Source organism: Peromyscus eremicus, chromosome 15 (assembly GCF_949786415.1).
Source record: "Peromyscus eremicus chromosome 15, PerEre_H2_v1, whole genome shotgun sequence".
NCBI lineage: Eukaryota > Metazoa > Chordata > Mammalia > Rodentia > Cricetidae > Peromyscus > Peromyscus eremicus.
The window spans coordinates 19,262,955-19,286,236 of record NC_081431.1 but is presented as its reverse complement, the minus strand read 5'-3'; the positions used below and the strand labels follow the sequence as shown (position 1 = coordinate 19,286,236).

Here is a 23,282-nt window from a genome sequence, read left to right as displayed (position 1 = left end):
CTTAGAGAGAATCTTTTCCTCTGTACCAATCTAGGAGGCAGGATGCAGCAAGAAGGCTCGGCCAGGAATGGTGGGTACCCTTTGTCTTTGTTTCATCTTTCCTGCTTGTAAAATGGGGATAACAAAAACAGCTGCTTTTGAAGGTTGCAATGAAGAATCCAAGGAAGTGAAAAGAAATGTTTTATGTAGGCCATCTGTGTCATAACCAGGTGATGCACTCAGTAAACATGGGTCACTGTTGAGACCCTCCTCCGTGAGCTGCCCCAAATATTTTAGGGAAACAAGGTGAAAGTATGAATAAACCAAGAGCATCAGAATGTTGGTTTTGGTTTATTCATATATTGACTATGGAAAGGGACAGAAACAGTACAAGAAAGGACACTGGGTTATTTTCCTTTCCGCTCTTTCTCTTTTTAGATAGGGTCATCTTACTATGTAGCTCTGACTGTCCCAGAAGTCACCACATAGACCAGGCTAGCTTCAGACTCACAGAGATCCACCTGCCTCTGATTCCCAAGTGCTGGGATTAAAGAATGTATTACCATACCCTGCCTTTTCTCATTTCTTGTTTCATGGTTCTGGGGATTGAAGCCAGGACCTTGCACACACTAGGCGGGTGCCCAGCCACTGAGCAACATCCCCAGTTCTTTTTTGTATTTTAATTTTGAAACGGGGTTTTATTCAAAGCTGCCTTGAATTCTCTCTGTAGCACGGGTAGGCCTTGAACTTGTCATCCTCCTGCCTCAGCCTCTGAAATAGCTAGGGTTACAGGTCTGAGTCATCAGGCCAGATTATAATTTTTGAGAAATTATTCTGGTCCAGTTTCAGAACTTAAAATCTTAAGTGGACATTTCTAAACTTCAACATGTATTAAAATTATCTGAAGGGCTTATCATAGTAGAGACACCTGAGCCCCCTTGAAGTTTCTGATTCAGCTGGTCCAGGGTGGAGCCTCAAGGATGTGCATTTGTGGTAAGTTCCCAGGAGATGCTGATGCTGTTGGTCCGACAGGCTGCACTGAATGCTCTGCTGGAAGGATGTGCTCCAGGAGTGCCATTGGTACCCAAGTCACGGACAGTAAGGACTGGACACAATGGTTTTGGCTAGACACACAGCTATGTTGAGTTTTATTTATAAACTAGGCACAGTAAGAGGTCAATAACAATAGCTAGAAAAATGACTACTCTGGAACTCTGGGTCCATTATTAAGAAAATAAAGGTTATTGGTGGCAGCTGTTTTTTGTTCCTAGGACAGGGTCTCACTTTGTTACCCAGTCTGGCCTCAAATTCATGATCCTTCTGCCTCAACTTCTCAAGTGCTTAGATTATAGAAGTGTGCAACAATGTCTGATGTTCATTCTTTCTGTCTCTTTCTCCCTTCCTTCACCCATTCTCTCTTCCTCCCTCTGTCCTCCTCCTCCTCTCTCTCTCTCTCTCTCTCTCTCTCTCTCTCTCTCTCTCTCTCTCTCTCTCTCTCTCTCACACACACACACACACACACACACACACGCACGCACACACACACAATATTTCACTATGACATTTCATAACTACATCCATATGCTGTACTTTCATCAATCATATTCACCATGTCTCTACTCTTTTTCTTTTTTAGTATTTGTTGTTTTTTCATAATTATTTTTATTGATGAAAATTTTCATTTATTTTTACATCCTGACCACAGCTTCCCCTACCCCCTCCTATTATTCCCTCCCCACAGGTCCCCTTTGCCCCCTTCCCAACCCACCCCTCCTCCACCTCTGTTTCTCCCCACTCCTCTTCCCTTTTCCTTCCAGATCCCTTATAGTCCTGCTTATACTTTCATAGACTTTGCTTTTTCTCCTTAGATTCCATGTCCAGGAGAAGAGCATGCAATGTTTGTCTTCGTAAAACTGGCTTGTCTTACTTAACATGATAATCTCAAGTTCTATCCATTTCCCTGAAAACACAATGTTGTCTTTCTATTGTGAATACTGCAGCAACAAGCATGGGCTTTCAGGAATCTCTGTAGTGAGCTCCATGACTAGGTATACAGAAGCGGTGCAGCTGAACCCTAAGTTTTTGAGGACCCTCCACACATACAGTTACTAGATGGGTTCCTAACAGTGTCATATATAAAGGTCCCCCCTTTCCTCAGCATCCCGACCACAGCTCCCCAATCCTTGATAATACTCATTGTAACTGGGGTAAGATTGAATCTCAATTTTGTTTTTAAAAAATATTTACTTTTTATTATTTTTAAATATGTGTAGGTGTTTGTGCTTATGTATGGGCATGTGCACTCAAGTACACGTGCCCAGGAGGCCGAAGGTATCAGATCTCCTGAAGCTATAGTTACACAATTGTGAGCCACCTGATGTGGGTTCTGAGACCTGAGCTCAGGTTCTCTGGAAGAGCAGCTAGTGTTCTTAACCACTGAACCATCTCCCCACACCTCAATTTAGTTTTGATTTGCACTTTCTAGATGACTAACAGCATTGAACATTTTCCATGTGTTTATTGGCTACTTGTATGGTTAGGTTTTGTACGTGCATGTTTGTGGATGTGCATAAGCATGTGGCAGCCAAAGGCCAACCTTGCGACCTTGGGTGTCATCCCTCAGGAACTGTCTATCTTTTTTATTTTTTTAAACAAGGTCCCTCATTGTCCTGGGATTCATTAAATACACTAGGCCAGCAAGCTCCAGGGATCTATCTGCTTGTCTCTGCCTCCTCAGCACTGGGATTACAAGTGTGTACCTTTTCACCCAGCTTTTAAAATGTGGGTTCTAGGGATCCAACTCAGATTCTGTAAGCATTCTACTGACTGAGGTGGCTCCCTATTCCTGTACTTCTACTTCTGGAAACTGTGTGTTCAGCTCACTTGCCTATTCATGAACTTGAATATTTTGATTTGAGTTGTTTGACTTTTTGAGTTCCTTACATATTCTGTCAATTAATCCTGTGTCTGAATAGCTGGCAGGTCTATTCCAGAGGTCATTTCTGATGCTTTACCAAAATTTTCTAACTTAATGTGAGTCCATATGTCAATTATTGCAATTATTTCCTGAATGATTGGAGTCCTACTCATAAAGTCATTCTGTGCTTATACTTTGAGCTGTTTCCCCTACTTTTTTTTGCTTTAAGACTTTCCAAGTTTTAGGGCTTCCATTCAGGTCTTTGATCACCTTTGAATTAATTTTTGTGCAAGATGACAAATAGAAATATGGATTCAATCTTCTATACGAGGCTTTCCAGTTTTTCCAGTGCCACTCATTAAAGAGGCTGTTTTTTTTTTTAAATCTATCACGTGTTTCTTGGCATCTACAATAAGCATTGCTTGAATGTAGAGACCACAGTACCTCAATGGCTGATCTGAAAACTGAGACAGCAACTAAGCAATGGGAGGCAGCACACACAGTGTGGACACACTAGTTGATAACTAAGCAATGGGGAGGCAGCACACAGTGTGGACACACTAGTTAATAACTAGGCAATGGGGAGGCAGCACACAGTGTGGACACAATAGTTGATAACTAAGCAATGGGGAGGCAGCACACAGTATGGACACACTAGTTAATAACTAGGCAATGGGGAGGTAGCACACAATGTGGACACACTAGTTAATAACTAGGCAATGGGGAGGCAGCACACAGTGTGGACACAGTGGACAAAGGCATGATTCATGTTTCATGTTGAACAGAGCAGGACAGTGTGAGAGTTCCTCACAGCAGTCTAAATAGCATGACAATTAGAACTAGAAAACCATTTCTGGAAGTTTACTTTTTTCTTATCACAGATGACTAAAGGTCATTGAAACTGCAAAGGTTAAATGATGAGTAAATGGGGGGGCACTGTGTCATCATTCCCACTAAGTATTACTGGATACACGTTTGCCCTTGAACTTACCTGTCTTCAGTAGTTCATTTATCTTCCTTCCTTCCTTCCTTCCTTCCTTCCTTCCTTCCTTCCTTCCTTTCTTTTTTGAAATAGGATCCCATATAGCCCAGGCTGACCTTAAACTCACTTTGTAACTGAAGATGACCTTGAACTCTGCACTCTCTGCCTCTACCTTCCAGCTGCTGGGATTATAGACATACCTAGCTAGTGACTATTTTCAAACCCCCAAAAGGATCACAGTAAATACACCCTAATGATTTAAATATTCATCTTACATTTTATTTTCTTTGAGGAGATTTAAACCATATTTTAAAAAGAATTTTGTCCTCCCCTTGAAAATTTCATGGTAATATGAGTTACTTGTATAGTCAGGAAATGTTTGCTGTTAAGTTTTTTCTTTTAATAAAACATAGTGACATAATATAGAAAAGTCTTCACAGTGTCACTCAGTGATGATTACCATCATCTCCTGCTTTGGTTCTTTCTTACCCAGCACCTATCTTTCTGACAATCTCATGATGCTCTGATATTCTGTACATGAATTTTATATCATAGGTTTGGCAATTGACCATATTTTAATGTTATCAAATGTTCTTATAACATAGATTTCAATTCTTACTTAATATTCTGTTACAGGCATGCAGTTGGAAATTTTCCTGTGTCCTGCCCGGTCCTGCAGCTGCTTGAACCCAAGTAAACACAAAGAGGCTTATATTACTTACAAACTGTGTGGCCTAATGGCTCAGGCTTCTTGCTAGCTAGTTCTTACAATTTAATTCAGCCCATTTCTATTAATCTATGCAATGGCCACATTGGCTTACCAGTACTTTCACATCTTGCTTCTCCCAGTGGTGGCTCACAGTGTTTGCCCCACTCTCTTTTCTTCTCCTCTCTCCAGCTCAAATGTACTGCCTAACCTTATTCTGCCTCACCATTGGCCAAACAGCTATATTTAATCAACCAACCAGAGCAACACATATTCACAGCACACAGAAAGACATCCCACAGCACAGGGGCATGCCTTTATCTTCTCCACTCTAAAAATCTAAAGAAAAATCAGTACTAATTCTAATGTAATGTTAATTAATTTGTGGAGACAGAGTTTCACTGTATGGTCTAGACTGGCTTCAAAGGCATAAGCCTTTGGCCTCAGACTCTTGTGTGCCGGGATTCATTTCATACACTTTGACACACAGAAATAAACAACAAAAACATCTAGAGGAGTTTAAAGTAATGCAAAATTATTCATCAATTAAAAGTCCCAGGGGTGGGGAGCTAAACCTGGGCAGTAAAATTAAACATTATCTAAAAAATAAGCCTGTGAACAACATCTTTAACATACCGTATCAGGTACAGACGAGGAGCTTTGCAAATGAGTCCTAGTGAATGCTAAATGCTTAAATTACAACAGTATTGATTTGTTTCTCTTTGTTCTCAATGTCATGGCAAAGCAGTAAATGAAAACCCTATCTAATTTGTTTGTTATTGGAAGTTCTTTGATGTAATAGCCCTTTACACTTCCATTAACATCTATTAATTTAATTCTATGTTATTAAATTGTGTGAGAGCAATCTAGCTAGTATTTTCATTTTAATTTGTCAAAGAGAAATCCACAGTCTGGTCCTTATTTTAAAATGTGTCCTTGGAACAGTGTACCCTAACAACATAAGGTCTCACTAAAACTTTCTTTAGTTCATTTAATTTATATCTCATCAGTGAAATATTTTGTTCAAATATTGTGTAAAAGTCTCATGAGACCAAACTTCAGGTTATAAGGAGAATTATTCATTTTAACTCCTGAATGAGTCATTCCAGAAACTGGTATGAACCATACTTTTATGTTTTTATTTAACTGAATCAAAGGAAATTAAGGAGAACCAATAAACATGCATATAATCCAAACTTCATTGATGAACTCAATATATGAGAAGAAAATGAAATTTGAAATAAACAACCAGACAAGCCTGTTACTAATGTTGTCCTACAAATGGAAATGAATTACTTTCTTGGTCAAGAAATACATATAACTATGCCTAACATTCAAAGTATTTGAATGTGATGTATTTACTCTATGCACTTTACCCCAAGTAAGAAATAGATATATAAGTCCTCTGACTAAAGATAGAGTATTATACCTGAGAATTTGAAATACTATGTGTTTCCAACCAAGCTTCTATATTATTTAACAAGCACTGAGGAATTTGCAACCATGAGCTTAAAGGTAAAATTTAAAAATTCATATTGTCTTTCATTTATTTACAAGTTCTTTTTTTATTTTTGAGTTTGTAATATAATTATAACATTTCTCTCTTCTGTTTCCTCCCTCCAGACTTTCCCATATATTCCTCTCCACTCTCCTTCAAATTCATGACCTCTTCTTTCATTAACTGTTACTGCATGCATATATATGTGATTATATATATATACATATATATATTTCTAAATATAACCCACTCTGTCCATATAGTGTTACAAATTCTTTTAAAAGCAAAATGACAAGTTTTTAAAAGTATGATAAAGTCTTAAAAATACAACACATTTTATGTATCTAACACTTAATCCCTGCAAAGCTGGTAGTTATTTTCCAAGGAGAGATGGACCAACAAAGACTCAAAGACATTTGAGTGATTCAACAACAAAGGTGATCCAACAAGTTGGAAATACTCTGGTTATTTAATTCAGGTCTCTAGATCCAAGTATTCAAATGTTTTATAGATTCAACTATTTTCCTTTATGCCTTTCAATTTTATGTCTTAATTTTCTACTTCATATCAAATCTGGTTATTTTCTTATTGCTGTTGGTTTCAGTCAACAGATCTTCAAAGTGCTCCATCAATGTAGAAACCGAGGTTGAACATTTGGCTCTGCACTGTGACATCATACTGTCAGTGGTTCTGTATGATCTTCCTGTATCTCAGGTCATATTATACATTGAGTTCTCAGTCATGTTCCCAGAAACATACATCACCTGGAAGATCCAGAGTCATCTCTTCTGGTGACTTACCAAGTTGCAGGATAATGACTTCATTGTCGAACCAAATCAGAAAATCTAGACCACATACTGCATAAGGGCTTTGGGGGAATCTTTACAGTGGACATTACTTCACCCTCATATTCTTTAGTGTCCTCAGTTTGATGCTTCTATCCCCTGCAGCCCTTCCCTGAGCTACGCTAATTTTCTTCCAAAGCTTTACTAGCCACATATAATGTAGTCAGCAACCTAGCACAGATCCTGCTACAAATCAGAGGAACACTGAATGAGCCCAGTGAACAGCACAGCCAAGGGGAAGCAGGGATAATCCACGGATCTAAGCAGAGGTGAGAAAGCTGGGAGTTTACAGAGACCAAAGCAGCTAGAGCTGGCAGGCAAGAGAGCTCACGGAAGAGCTTTGAAGAGCTTCAGAAAGTCTCACTGAGTTTTGAGCTGAGTATGGATCAGCACACGCATGTGAGTCAGCCACCTGTAGGAGATGCTACTTGACAGGAACCAGTAGAATAATCTTTGACCTATGACAGGGCTAAAGAGAGCTAGTATTCCGAGTGTCCATATTGGGGGGGGGCTTTAATATATGGGCACCAACCCCCAGAACCCTCATGGTGGGAGGAGAGAATCTTCTCATGAGCTGTCTCTCTGACATCCACACACTCACCATGGCATGCACATTCACACACCCACAAAAATAAATACATGCAATAATAAAAAAGAAGCAAGCCTCAAATCCCAAACTGTTCAAAGGTAACTACATGAAAGACTAAAACTCAAGGATATTATTAAATCACTCTGCTATCCAGAGTGCAGCAAAATAAAGTCCACAGTGCCTGGCATCCAGGATGAAACTACAAGACCTGCCAAGAGTTGAAAAAACTCATGTGCTATCACGAGGACAATAATCAACTGAAATCCGTTCAGAAATGATACACATTACCGCATTATATGGAGGCATTAAATGACTACTACAGCTACACTCCATAAATTGAAAAAGATAACTGTGAAAAAGTAAGAAAAATAAAATATAAAAATAATACAACTGAATTCCAGACTCAAGCAATTCACTGAAAGGAATTAGTAGATTAACTACAACATAAGAAACAAATTAGTGATCTCTATGAAAACATAGACTATAATAGAAAAAAATCTTAGTATCAGTATCCATTCATTAATCCTACTATATCTGTTCTTGGAGCCTCTGCAAATGAAGAGGGACAAAAAATATTTCTAAAATGTAAGTACCAACATTTGTCAAAAATGTGAGGGAGATTTAAGAGTAACAATATAATGATAACTAGATCAAGCAAGAGGATTAGTACTAGACATACATGCAACTGATAAGCAATCTTTAAATGCATAAAACAAAAATGAATCAAACAATGAGAAATCAAAAATTCTCATCTACTCAGTGATTTTAAAAAATATTTTTCTCATATATGGATGGAATTACATGGTGAGAGATCAGCATGCATGTAGAAAATTTGAAGAATACTGACAGCTAATTTCACCAACTTAAGATTTATGGAGCATTCTAGCAAAGACTTAGCAGAGGTCTGCCTTTATTTGATCACATAGAACATTCATCCAAAAGACCACAGTCTGAATTTTAAATAAGTCTCAATGAAGTGGTAATGACTCCAGTACTCATGTATTCTCTGACTAAAATAAAATTAAACATAAAACAATCAAAGAAAAGTTTCTGAAAAATCCTCAAATATTTGGAATTTAAAGCTAATTTACATAAACCATGGGTTAAAAAAGGAATTAAGAAATGAATCAGAATTTTTAACTGATTGAAAATGGAAGTACACTGTATCGAAAACATGTGAGACACTAGTAGAAACCCATGAACTGTGGACCAATAGCTGTGGAGCCCCCATGGGATTGGCCTAGGCCCTCTGGATATGTCAGACAGTTATTTAGTTTGAACAGTTTGGGGTCCCCCCAGGCAGGGGGATTGGGATCCATCCCTGGTGTATGAGCGGGCTTTTTGGAGCCCAGTGCCTAAGGTGTGACACCTTGCACAGCCTTGGTGCAGCGGGGAGGGGCCTGGACCTGCCTCAACTGAATGTACCATGCTTTGCTAACTCCCCATGGGAGGCCTTGACTTGGAGGAGGTGGAAATGGGGTGTGGGTTGAGGGGTAAGACTTGGGGGGGTTGGGAAGAGGGAGGGGGAGGGGAATCAGTGGTTGGTATGTAAAATGAATAGAAAATTTCTTAAAAAAATGTGAGAGTCTGCCACCGAAATGATTACAGGGAAGTTTACAGCATTAAATGCATAGACTTTAATTTTCACAGAAGCCTTAAAACTATATAAAGGAAAAGAGTTCATTAAATTAAAAATAGGCGAGTTAGTGGAAATAATAGAGATACTGCACTAAATCAAAACAAGCAAAGACATGAAGTCACAGCACCTGTGTTCTGAGGACACCCAACTCATGAATCACTATATCCCAGTAGTTTTTCTTTTTAATGTAACATGCTTCAGTTAATCTTGAAATAGTCTTAATGTGTGGGAGACACTCAGGGAAGCAGAGATTAAATCCAGGAGTCAGTACCTGTCAAGTAATTTCTCCTCACGGCAAACCCTGAGAGTGCAGGGCTCTTAATCATAAAGAAACAGAGGAAGAAAAACTTCAATAGGTGAAATAGATTTCTTCCAAATAAGTACTTTTGGTGGGCAGGGGCACATGAGTTTGGCAACAGTTCAAGAGACTTAAAAGGAGTTGGCGGGGATCAGGACGATGAACATTGGTTAACAAGGCAACCTGGCAGAATTTGCTTGGATGACAATTGAAAGTACGCAATATTCTTGTCTTACATTCCCATTTCAAGACTTATTTTCACAAACGTGCACAAGGGTACAACCATCAGGAAGTTCACAGCCACGTTTTTATTAAAAAAATTAATTTGGAAAGGTAATGTACCTGAAGACAGAAGATTTTATGAGCTGATTCTATGGGATGGTTTTAGCCACTAATGTGCATATGTACTTGTGAATAAATGGAGAAAGATCGTGGAATCACATTAGACACTTTCAGCACATATCTATGGGGAAGAGAGAGGCTTGTGAGGGAAACTGAGGTACACTTTTATGGCACACAAGGTTTATGCCGTATTTTTATTCACTATTTGGGATTGTATGTTAGCCCTGAATCTAAGTTGTCTCTCATAGCCAGAAGGAAGGGAGCTAGCTGTCTACTGGACTACACCTGTCCCAGGACAAGTTATTTATCCACAACACGATCTTATTTGATTGATTATTGGTTGGTTGATTGATTGATTGATTGATTGATTGACTGACTTTGCAGTACCAGGCATAGAACTAAGGGTTTGTGTGTGCTAGGGAAGTGCTCTACCACTGAGATACACTCCCAGCCCTCCACCATTCATCTGAATTTGCTACTGGGCATAATCAGCCATGACCTCTACATTTATTTACAGTGGAAGATACACCCTAACCCAAATTTCACAGATTACAAGGGCAACTGTTGAACAACCAGAACATAGAGAGATCATCTTGTTCAACCCTCCACTCTCTCTTTTACTTGATAAAGAAATCACTGGGAATAAGGTATTGGTTCTCTGCCCCCACTATATTTAACTAATTGAATGACACTCTTGTGAGTAAAAAGAACTCTGGCTTTCATGAAAGACCAGTGTGGCAGCCAGCCTGCACAGCAAGTGTTCCTGACACTTCCCAGTTGGGAAGGCCTGTGGAGTAAAGGAGCCTCCCCAGCACCTCACTTTAGCTTGCAGTCATTGGTCACACTGGAAAAGGGAAGAAAAATGTGCTTCATTCAATTAAAAAATACTTATCAAGCATCCAACATATATATGTTTATAAATGGACAGAAAATTTTGCAGAGAGCAAAATTTATTCTTTGTATCCTTAGTGTTTATTTTCTTTCTTATTTTACAAAAAGAGTGTATGCATGTTATACATACACAGCTAATTCACAGTCATGGCCCCATTATTAAGAAACTCTGAGTGTAAGGACCTCACAGTTGAACTCTGTGTGTGTGTGTGTGTGTGTGTGTGTGTGTGTGTGTGTGCACGTGTGTGTGCTGTAGGAGAGGAACACATCATTCTAGTGTTGTAAGGACTGATCCAGGGGTGGGCAAGGATTAGTGATGCACTTCAGAAGAGTTGAATCCTTCCTGATTCAAGTAACTCCTACATATACAACAAAGGGTTCTCCCTGTACTCACAAAGCAGGTGGAGTGATTTTGAATTCAGCATGTGAATAAGAGCACTGTGCCTGTCAAGGTGGCGCAGCCATTATTCAACAGCTAAGATTCTATACTTTCATGTTCTCAGTCCTCCTCCCCTTCATTACAGATAAAAGTGAAGAGAAAATGACAAGAATTTGCTGGGTGGCCTTTGATAAACTGATGGCTGTTTGGGTAACCTGAGTCCCACAATCTCCCTTTGACAAGCTGAAGAAAGCTCTGAGCATTTCAATACATCAAACTAAGTCAGGGTTCTTTCAGCTTTGATGGGGGAGTTATTCTGAAGTTAGCTGATCACAATGTTTTCTTGTTTCTTTTCTAAGATATTTGTTTTCCAGTGGTCTCAAAGATGAATAGTTCATCCAATCAGTAGGACAGAAACACTGTTGACAAAACTCAATAACCTTTATGCTAATTAAAAAGCAAAGGTGACTTTGGGTGTAATAGAAAAGAAATCAAAAAGCAAAATTCATCTTTGGTGTCCCCAGTGTTCATATCTGCTTTCAAAAAGAAAGTGCCTGCATACAGTACAGATACCTCCACGAGAGTGCACTCCAAGCTTAAAGAGGGAATGGGAAGAAAGTGTTCCACTGGAGAGACCTCACCTTTAGTACTTCTCCCCTGAGAGCCCACATCACCCTCTGACTGGACACTGCTAAACACCTACACTAATACTTAATGAGACACCAGTGGTTTCTGGAAAGTTTCCATTGACAGGGTGTAATGGGTCACCCTCATTGTCAACCTGCCTGGATTTGGAACTGTCTAAGAGACACATCAGAATGTGTCTGTGAGAGAAATTTCCAGAAAGGCTTAACTGAATATAGATGGCACCATCTCACAGGCTGGGTCCCAGGGCTGAGTAAAAATGAGCAGATGAGAAAGCATGAATGAGAATATCGGTCTCTCGGCTTCCTGGTGGCAGATGCCTTGTGACCAACTCCCTGATCTTGTTGCCTCTCTCCTCCTTCCCTTCTCCAACTCTATGGAATGAATTCCTGAAAATTGTAGGTTAAAACGGAGCCTTCCCCATCTTGAGTTGTGGTTGTTGGACATTTGGTCACAGGGCTAAGAAAAGTAAACTACAGAAGAACATCCAGGTGAACATCCACATGGACAGGCCCCTCCTCTAAGGGCCTGTCCTTAGTGTCATTCCCCCTTGATATCTCTCCTCGATAACCCTCCTCTTCTGCTTTCCTTTGTTTCTCTTTTGAGACTTCCTTTTTCTTAAAAAAAAAAAAGCATATTCTATCTTATTTATATATTAAATAATGGTATAATAGAATGCTTTGAACAGAAGGGGCAAAAAAGGAAGATGAAAGATTTCAGGTCATAAAACAATTGGCTTCCTTACCCCTTGCCCCTCTCTACCTGCGAGGGATAAGGGAGCTGACCCCTTACCATCAATAGCACTTAGGAAAGTGGGCCCTGCTCCTCGCCTGGACAGTGCAGTAGATCTGACCCTGTTGGCAGAGTTGGCATGGGTGAGATAGCCCTGAGTGTGAGAGTGGGATAGCTGGTCACATGCCCCCCTCATCTGCCATGTGGTGGTGAGGGTGAGGGAAAGATGCCCTCCCCGCTCCTTGCCCTTACTACCTGTGGTGGGCAAAGGAGCTGACTCTCCCCATTACCAGCTGCAGCATTCAGGAAAATGGACCCTGCACCTCTCCTGGGCAGCACAGTAGAGCTGACCCTGTTGGCAGAGGTGGGGATGAGCCAGTCCTGAGGTTGTGAGCATGGGAGAGCTGTCCCCTTTGCTAATCTGTCATGTGGCGGCATGGGCAGAGGAGAGATGCTCCCTCTCCCCAATCAAAGCCTGAGGCAGGTAAAAGAGTTGGCCCTGAGGTCATGAGAGCCAGAGAGCTATCCCTACCCTTCATCAGCTACAACATTCAGGAGAATGGCCTCTCTACCTCACTTGGGCAACACAGTACCTCTGGCCCTGAAGGTGTAGGTGTTGGAGAACTGGCATTGCCCCTTGCTCACCACTGCAAGGGGTAAACTAGCCAGGGCAATGCAGGAGAGCTCACCCTGGTGGTGAGCACAGGGGAGAGCTGGTGGGCTGACGAACCCTGCAACTACCCAGGCCCTGAACCAGGGTTATGTTTTGGCCTACCCCAACATCCATCCCATCTGTGATCTGCTGTAGCATGGCAGCAGTGGGGTGAGAGATGTCTGTCCTGTAGACCCAGGGCTGCAAGATCTCCATGACACAAGGCAGCACCAGGATGCCCAGGAAGAGTCCCAGTGAGGGTCCAGCATCAATGGTGTAACAGAGACCAGGGGCCTCAAACCAGACCAATGATTCTTTGCAATGAACGCCCGCATGTAAAAAGGTATGGATAAAGGGTTTACTGAGAGACTCACTGTGTCACACTGCAGCTTCCATGAGATTCCCCACACCCACACCCCCTTTTCCTTTTTTCTCTTAAATTGTATTTTGTTTTGTTCTTGGGTGGGAGAGACAGGTAGGATCAGGAAGAATGATGTGAAAGACACAAAGAATAAATAAAAAGAAAGTTAAAAAATAATTGTGTTGTGGGAAGTAAGGTGCAGTTCTCTAAGATGTAATATACAATTAAGTTAAATGAAGGTGTCCTCATATTTTAATCACTACCGCTTGTATGTATATAAGCTACTATGAACTCTCATGCAAACTTAAGTAGATTTTAACATTTTAATGATTTGTAAAACAACAATACTTTGTATAGATAGTTCCATCTCAATGTTGGCTGATGAACTTTTGATAACTCGTGCCAAACTGTGTGGTATTTATTTATGAGATTATACCATAAATCAATGCAAAAAAAAAAACCCTTCCCTCAAAAATGATTTTTTTAAAAATCACCTTTTCTAAATGGTTCAATGTGACAAATGTATTCAGTGACCAGTCATGTCTGACTTGTTTTGCCGCAGTGGTCAATAAAATTAAAAAGAAAGCCCGGAGACTAGAGCGATCATTCAGTGGTTAAGAGTATTTGCTGCTCTTGTATAGGACTAGAGTTCAATTCCCAGCACCTACATCATTCAGCTCCCAACCACCTGTAACTCCAGCCTTAAGGGAACTGAAACCCAGGTCTGCCCTCTGGGGGCATCCACACACATGTGTGTACACACCCACCCACACACACACATGCCCATAAAGAAAGATAAAAGCAAATCAACAACAATAATAACAAAAAGGGAGCCCCAGTGTTCACAACCACTATTCCAAGGAATGAGTCTTTTGGGTGCAAAAAAATGGTTCTTGCTACTTTGAAGGCCAAAAATCACAAACAAATCTACTGCAGAATGATGAAGATGATATCCGAAAAACCTATGATGAAGTTGAAACTAGAAAAGAAAAAAACGTTTTCTATCGCGCCCTTTCAGCTATCACTGTTTCCACATCAGCCACTGTTCTTGCTCCTTTCAAATCTCTCAGCGCTGCTCCATAGTCCTCTCCATTCAGTGGTTCCCACTCTTGCTCCCATCTACAACTAACTCTGTTCGGAGCTTTCCCCACAGGACACAAATCTGGTTGCTCCCATCACATGGTGTCTATAGACAAGCATTGGGAGCCTCCTTGAGCACTGGGTAAAGAAAGGCAATTGTGTAGCATAGGCCAGCAGAGTCACTAAGCGAGGAAGAAAGGCAGGGCTAAATATTTCAGCTACTGCAACAGATGCAGAGAATCTTGTCTAATTGACTACACCATGGGAATGAAACACAGCCTGCTGCTTCTGTGGATGCCAACACTATCCTCCCCTTCACCACTAATTTATCAACCTCCATTTCCAAAGACTCAGGTAAAAATCCCATCACAAGCTACGCACACAGCTCAGCTGTTTCCCACCCACAGCAGGGCCAATCCATTGGCGCAGGGCAGGGAGCCAGACGAAGTGCAAGGAAATCTGAACACAACCTGAGCTGCCAAGCTTCCTCCAGTGGTCTTCCTTACAGCTACCACTTTCTACTGGGAGGGTGGCTGTCACTCACGCCAGTCTGAGCAGCTGTCAGGCTGTTTATGACTCTTTGGCTTAGCTATTGACAGCCCTGTTCCTCATTCCTCCATGCTTCCCTAGTGTGGCATAAATATTTATCACTTCTTCAAAAACAGCACAAATACCTTACAAACTCCTGAACCACAGAATAAATTATTAGCCCACCATGGACTTGGGAGAGGCGAAGAGTAAGCATGGCTCACACGTTCTTTCTTTTCTCAGAGCAACGCTCTTTCTACCCCCTCCGACCTTTTCCAGCTGCCCTGGGCTCTACCTTAGAGCCCGAGTTTCACACACAGCACCAGTAAGCACCACTACTCCTTCACATTCGGCTCTGAAGAGTCACGCTGCTTCCCTACCATTCCCTCTTTTCACCTTTCCTGGTCCTGTCTCTTTGGTCACCATTCTTGTGCTGCTGACCACTCAGTCTGGCCTGACCATGCACCCTTAGTCTCTTTCTCAGGCTATGGAGACAGAGTCAAGGGTCAGGGCTGCATCCGGGCAGAGTATGCCATTGGAGGGACAATTCCTCAGAGGCTTCTTGCAGTGTTGTCTGCCCATTTGTAATAGGGCCCCATTCTTCTCAAAGGTGCACGGGTACTGGCTCCAGAACTTGTGGTTTTCGTTTTCTGAAAGATCAGACACTAAATTGCAGGTTTCATAACTTCCCCCCAGGACATTTTAATTCTTTAGAAAGCAACAGATGATTCCACAAAAGCTTAGTGAGTCTGTCCATATTCTGTCTAAACAATGAGGGTTCACATTCTGGCTAGGGGTGTGACCCCATTCCCAGAAGAACTACACACTGGAGGTTTACTATACCAGATGCATATAGTTCAAGAAGTATGTATGCAAAAACTGATAGAAAACCAAACTAAACAATAATAACATGAACCCCAAAACAACCCTGTCCAAAAACAGAAAAGGACCTGAAGAGACATTTTTCAAAGATGATGCGCAGTGACCAACAACTACATAAAAACCATTCCATATCTCCAAAGGAAATTGCAAAGCAAAGCATAAGGTATTTCACACTCATCAGAAATGCCAGTAGCAGGCTGGTAACCTGGCTTAGCAGGTAAGAATGCTTGCTGTCAAGCCTAACGGCCTGATTATAATGCCTAGAGTCCACATTGTGGAAGGAGAGAACCAACTCCTGCAAGCTGTCTCCTGACCTCTACACACATGCCATAGCACACGTGCCCCATGGCATATGTGCATGTGTATACGTACACACACATACACAAGAAGGGCAATACATAAAACCAAAGCCAAAGTAAAACAACAATATCCAAAGCACAGAAATCAGTGTTGTTGAGCAAGTGGAGAAACTGGAACCCTCATGCACTGATGGTCGGAATGTAACGAGAGGACATTGTGAAACACAGTGTGGCATTTTCTTTAAGAATGTAAACAGAAGCACCATATGGCTCAGCAGGTGAAGTTATTCTCTTCTAGGTACACCCACACTCCATTATTAAAAGGTTTTTGTTCCAAGATCTAGTAGATACATAAAGCCACAGATGGCATCACACCAAAACTATACCAACTCTCCTCCTATATGTACATGCCTATAATAAAGTTTTATTTATAAATTAAGCACAGTAAGAGATTACCAGCAATTAATAATTGAATAATTATAACAATGTCATATAAAAAGACTATGAAAGGGGAATATCTAAGTATCTGGTACCATGCATGCTTTTGTATCTTTTGATGATGTGAGAAGATATGGTACTATCTTGATGAGATTCAGTGAGCTGAATAAGACAGGCACTGTGAAGGGACGTTAAGATTCTAATGACCTTCTGATCATGTGTCACACTTACAAACCACTTCCTTCTAGAAACTTCCATTTTTGGACCACAAGCGATTACTTGTAACTAAAGTCACAGGAAAGGAAAACTGTTCCTATGTGAAGACTAATATATAGACAAAGGAACAGATAACAGGGTCTCCACCACGGATCTGTAGGCCAATGTTTGTAGCAGCTTGTAACTGCTGAAAGTGGAAACAATTCAAATCAGCATGTAACAGTTAAACAAAATGTGGTATATAGAGTCAAGGAAATATTATTTATCCCTAATAAGGAGCTTGTGACACATGTACAACCACAGATGTTTCTTGCTAAATTGATTAATGCCCATATGAAAGGATAAATGCTGAATAATTTCATTTATATGAAACACTTAATAGGTCAAGTTTATGTAGACAAAGCAGTGACCAGGGTTGGAGTACAGTGTGGGTATAGAACGGGGTAAAATGTGATGATGGTTGCACAATGTGAACATTCCACACCACTGAGCTGTACAAACATGACAACAAGAATAGTTTACAGGACAACTCAACAACCTGAGATCTGAACTTCCACAGGTCTTCGAAGCAGCCCGACGCCGCCTTTTGAGACCTTAGCTCCCTGTCATCTCTTTTCCTGGTCTTCAATACTTCAAAACCTTCTCCTCACAGTCTGCGAGACGATGCCAATTTACTAATTTTAGATTTTGCTCCTTGCTCTTCCTGCCCAGGGATGAGCTGGCTGGATTGGTTAAGCCAGCTGTGAGGGACCTGAGGTCAACAGATTTGTCCCTGTATATACATAGTGACAGACACTGGCACTCTGCCTGCAGTGTTCATTCATTCCTGTGCTCAGGGCTGAGGACCTGGATGACATCTGTGTTCTCACCAATAACCCACTCAGCTCTCCAGTCCTGAAATATGCTGGAACACACCTAGACGCGAGGCCAGCCTTCACCTTCACAGACTGTTCTCTGCATCTACCTGGTCTGGGCTCCCTTTCAATCAATCTCGGCTCATTCCCCACACTCAAGAGACTACATGAATAAACTGTGTATGTACATTCTCTAGGAGGTGGAGATGCAACCAGCACCACTGAGATATGAGATGTGAAGGTAAGGGGGAAACGTGTTCCAAAAACCATGACGCTATGAGACTTTTCCTTTGAACCCCAGCACAAGGGCTTCCTGGAAAAGAGTACTTCAGTTGCACAATCACAGTCCGGCTGGAGCAAAGCTCTGCTCACCTGGCCTTTGTTTCTCCTTGTTACAAAGAGTTTCCACCATGTCTGAGATCAAAAAGAGAAGCAGAGCTAACGTTTCAAAATGTTTGTGCCGCTATTTCTTCTCCTGACATTTCAACAGTTCTGTTAGGAGGAGATGGAGGTCCTCTCTCATTTTCTACTGCCTTCTCTGTGTTTATGTGAAGGTGGTGTTCAAAGATGATACTTCACTTTTGCTGTTTATTGCCTACACCCCTGCTTTTGTTACTTTTCACAGTTCCAACATTCCCTCAGTTTCCAGAAACTACAAAAGGAAGCCCTTGCCAATACATTAATGGATGTTAACAGTTTTATCCAGCTTAGTTTTTTTTAAATAGTTTTTTTAAAAAACTTTTTGAGTTTAAAATATAATGATCTCATTTCCTCTTCCCTTTCTTCCCTTCATACTCCCATGTACCCAACCCCTTGCTCTCTTTCAAGTTCATGGCTTCTCTTTCTTTAATTGTACACACACACACACACACACACACACACACACACACACCTCTTGCACCTAAGGCTTTGGGATCATTGTGAAAGATAGGGCCAAAAGATTATGAGAGCCAAAGAAACAGAGTGTGGTGTGGCATTGTATCTTCTAGAAATGTCAAAAACTACACTCATGAAATCTCAGCAACAGGCTGCTTAAGCGTGACCTGAACAATGACGAGACACTAATGCTAACACTGACAAGGAAAAGCCTACAAGACCTCAACCATCGACAAAGAATGACAGGCAACTAAGGAATGCTGAGATTGGGAGAACAAAGAATCACTCTCTAGCTGTCTGGGCTTAAACTATGAGTGAACTGGGGCAGGAGACATTCAGCTAAAGAAGATGGTCTGGGTCTCAGATAGTCAGTTTGCATATAAAAAGCATATCTGCAAGCAAATTATTTTGTACATCTAGGAATTAGCTACCCTGGACGGGATCATCTGCCTGGAATTAACACTGCCCAAAGCCTCATAAAACAGATAAAGATGTGATTAACAATAATATAAAGCCATATCTGTCAGTTTCAATCTAGAAATAGTATAACTCGAGAACCTCTTAAGCATGGATACACACACATGCATGCACACATACACATGCACACACACATACACTTCACAGTTATGATGAGACCATAGTTTTATGATGTGACTAAGATGGCCAAGACCATGATGAATCTGTATTATTTTGAAGCTCCACTACCATATGTTGTATTGCACACTATTTTAACGTTTTGTAATACTCTCAAGAATAAAAGAGTTTCTCCCAATGAAACCATGCTGAGAGAGAACAGAGCCTTTGGATGTTGGGAAATGTCAGCAGATGAATTTCCAAGTTTCCAGTTTACTTAAATTTACTTTCTACCTTTATCCTTTGAACTTAAAAACACTTTCAGAATTTAGTGTACCTCTGAGCAACTAAAACTAATTTGCAGCCACAAAAATTGAGTGAAAAAAAAATCTTTGGAATTTGTGCCCATAGCATTAAATGTCTGAGTAACCCAAAATTAGTCAAAAGCAAACCAAAGATACAGCCTTGTGCTCCACCGTCTAACAAAAGGCTTTCACAATGCATTTCAATATCATCAACTCCACCTCTAAGTAACTGGACAGGTCCCAGAGGAAATCGAAAGATGCGTATTATAATAAACTTCTTTGGCTAAGAACACCTCTTAGCCAAATTGAAGAACACTTAAATTTCCATTAAAAAATCCAATTAATTGAAACAAGGAGTGGGACAGACCAAAGGGCAAGATAGGCAGCAATGGTGGGGGCAAATTTTAAGGAAAAGGGTGGAAGAAAAAGGGTAACACTAAAGGAAAATATTGATCTAAAATGAGGAGACACGGGCACTACAGTTGCAGTAACTACTGTAACCACTGGTAGAGTCGGAAGGGCAATTGTAACCCAGCAGCGCTCCTGTGATGCATGCCATGGAAAGGCCTGAAAGGGTCCTAGGTGAAATGTGGTGGTATTGTGTTCCCCAAAATATTGTGTACCCTAATAAACTTATCTGGGGTCAGAGAACAGGACAGCCACAATATTAAACATAGAGGATAGGCAGTGGTAGCACACACCTTTAATCCTAGCATTCCAGAGGCAGAAATCCCTCTGGATCTCTGTGAGTTCAAGGCCACATTGGAAACAGCCAGGCATGGTGACACACACCTTTAATCCCAAGAAGTAAGCCTTTAATCCCAGGGAGTGATGGCAAAAACAGAAAGATATATAAGGCGTGGAGACCAGAAACTAGAAGCATTTGGCTGGTTAAGCATTTGGCTGGTTAAGCTTTCAGGCTTTGGAGCAGCACAGTTCAGCTGAGACCCATTGGGATGAGGACACAGAAGCTTCCAGTCTGAGGAAACAGGATCAGCTGAGGAACTGGCGAGGTGAGGTAGCTGTGGCTTGTTTTGCTTCTCTGATCTTCCAGCATTCACCTCAATAAGTGGCCTCAGGTCTGACTTTATTAATAAGTACCTTTCAGATTCATGCTACAGTGAAATGGCCTCAAGGAGCCCTAGTGCTCACTGAGATTGCAGGTAGGGTGTGAAAACAGACAGGCAGCAAAGATAAAGGGCATCCTGGAAGACTGGTGAGGAGCCTCGATGCCTTCAACTGGCCCTAGAGGCCTCAGCTTGAGCAGCCTACCCCATGGTGCCTCACACATGCCACTCGGCCTGCTTCATGATGCACACCACGCCCTTCCCTCTGTAGCCCCAGATGTCCTTATAGTTTGGACCGCCTCGGGGGTCGCTGAAGAACAGGAAATTCTCCTTTCAATTTTTTTGTCTCCCTCTGCATCCTTGTGGGCAGATCACCATGGTGCCAGAGAACACCTGGGTCCTGGCTGGCATGATACAGGTGGCAGCAGATGGTGGGCATAGCTTTCATCTGCAGATTCTTGGCTCTCAGCAAGGCAGAACTCTTTTCTTCCTCCTTCTGAAGGAAGCAGGTCACATCCTCCTTTATCCCCAGGGTCTTGTCCTGATTCTGATTTTCTGATTTTCTGATTTTCTGATTCTCTGATTCTCATTCTCTCTCTCTCTCTCTCTCTCTCTCTCTCTCTCTCTCTCTCTCTCTCTCTCTCTCTCTCTCTCTCTCTCTCTCTCTCCCTCTGTGTGTGTGTGTGTATAAAGCCTGCCTTGGTTCTCGGTTTCTCACTTTTGGGTGGTGGTGGTTGTTTGTTGGTTTTTGTTTTAAGCTGTTTTGCTTCCTATTGATAGGGAGACTGGTTCTTTCCATCCATCTCGGTGAGATCTTCAGTAACAGCATCAAGGTTGCCGACTAAGTCCCTTGGAGCTTCTCATGTCCTGGTGGTACTTGAGCTCCATCTCCGCTCTGAATCTTTTGTTCTTGCTGGTCTTAAAGGCCCTTGTTTGTTATAGATCAAGGGTCAGATGGTAGTTCTCACGGTGGGTTGATGGTCATTCTGGGGATACTCCATGATTGAAGACTCAAAAGCTAGTGGTCTAACAAACAGTGCAAGTGGAGCCCTAGGAAATTAAGATGTCACCAGGGAAGTCATGTTGGGTGAGGACATAGCCTCAAGCCCTGATGGCAGAAGGGGAACTTACAGAGGAGGGACCATAACCCAGGAGACGATTCTAGTAATTTACTTTCTCTTCCAAGTTCTGGCCCGAATGGTAAACTCATTTGCTTTTTACCAAGTCTCCACTGTGGTAAAATCAGAAATAGTGTGACCTCAGGTTCTGGTAACAGCTTTGACGAAGCTTTAGACAAGGAAATGAGCCTGAAGGAGCTTGTGCTGCCCTTGGCAAACTTGCCTCAGGTCATGCTATCCCACCAGGCACCGAGAGACACACTTTCTGCTTTGGGACTGTCCTCTCTCACTCTGATCATCTCGACGTTATCTGAAAAGGAAGCTTTTGGTTTGGGGACCCGTTTGTCCGGTCTCAGCTGAAGCATACTTGGTTTTGTGATTTGGTGTCTTTTGGAAAACTCCAGAAAAAGTGCCGCCTCGTGCTTGGTCCTTGTCATTTGGTTCTGCGGCCTTTTTCTCAGAGCTTTGCCCTTCGTGCCTTTGGCTCGTGTTTGGTGCCAGTTTTAAGAGGAACTAGGAATGCTGTATCTTCAGCTGTTTTGATGCACTTGGTTCTCTTGCCAGTGGCTGTGAGGAAAATTTGAATTCCTGTTTTTGTTTTTGTTTTGGATGGGGTGCTCTTTTGAGCTATTTGAGTTTACCTGACAGGGACATTTGGGTTTGTGTCATTTAATAAACTCTTTGAGCCATTTGGGGATGTCAGGTAGGAACATTTTCATTCCTATCATCTAAGACTCATTCAAGATGTGGGTATGTCTGAAAGGAAAGTTTGAACTCCTGTCATTTAGGGGGAATCCTTGGGGCCATTTTGGATACTTTTTCTTCTGTTTGCCCAACAGGAAAGTTTCAGTGTGTTCGTGACTAGCAGAGGAGGAATACAAGAGAAAAATGGGGTTTGAGATCCCTAATGATTTTCTGGTCTTAAAATTATATACTCTAGCTACTCCAAGTTTGCATTTTTTTTTTAACTCATCCTGGGTTTGGCTTGGATAAGCTAATATTTCTGGCATGCCTAACATAAAAACTTACCTTGCATGTATGTATGCACACGTGTGTGTATGTGAACATCTTTCTATTAAACTACAACTGTAGGGTTTTTCTTCCTTTCCTCTTTTTCCATCTTAAACTGGCTTTATTTTTTCCCCCAAAATTGTTGTCTCAGTCAGTTCTAATTGTAGATATCTGAACGAACTCTCAAACTGTGACTGAAGAAGGAGGGGAGCTAGTTAAACAAGATATTGCTATGTGGAACTGTTTAGTTTGAAGCTTGCGTAGAACCTACAGCTAAATATGAAGGTTTGGCCATATAATCTAATGGCCTATGCTTCTTAAAAATTATCGTACATAGAATTTAGATTTAGTTGTCTGTGGATGTAGTAAATTTATATTACCATACTGCTTCTAACTTCAACTATTCTTGGCTTCTTAAAATCTGTATACTTAGAGCTATTAAACATATTTCTAGAATATTGGCATATAAACAGGTGGGTATAATGTGTGATATCTGTTAGAGATATCTGATCTAGTAATTAAGAACAAAGAAACATCTCAGGATAAAGTATATGTCATCTAATGTAAGCTAATAGTTTGG

General features: G+C 41.3%; 1 protein-coding gene across 1 annotated transcript in view; it reads right to left on the bottom strand.

Annotated features, from left to right (window-relative positions):
- The window catches only part of Pld5 (phospholipase D family member 5), a 216,312-nt gene that overhangs the window by 173,761 nt on the left and 19,269 nt on the right, over positions 1–23,282 (bottom strand). The gene's annotated exons all lie outside the window — the stretch shown is intronic.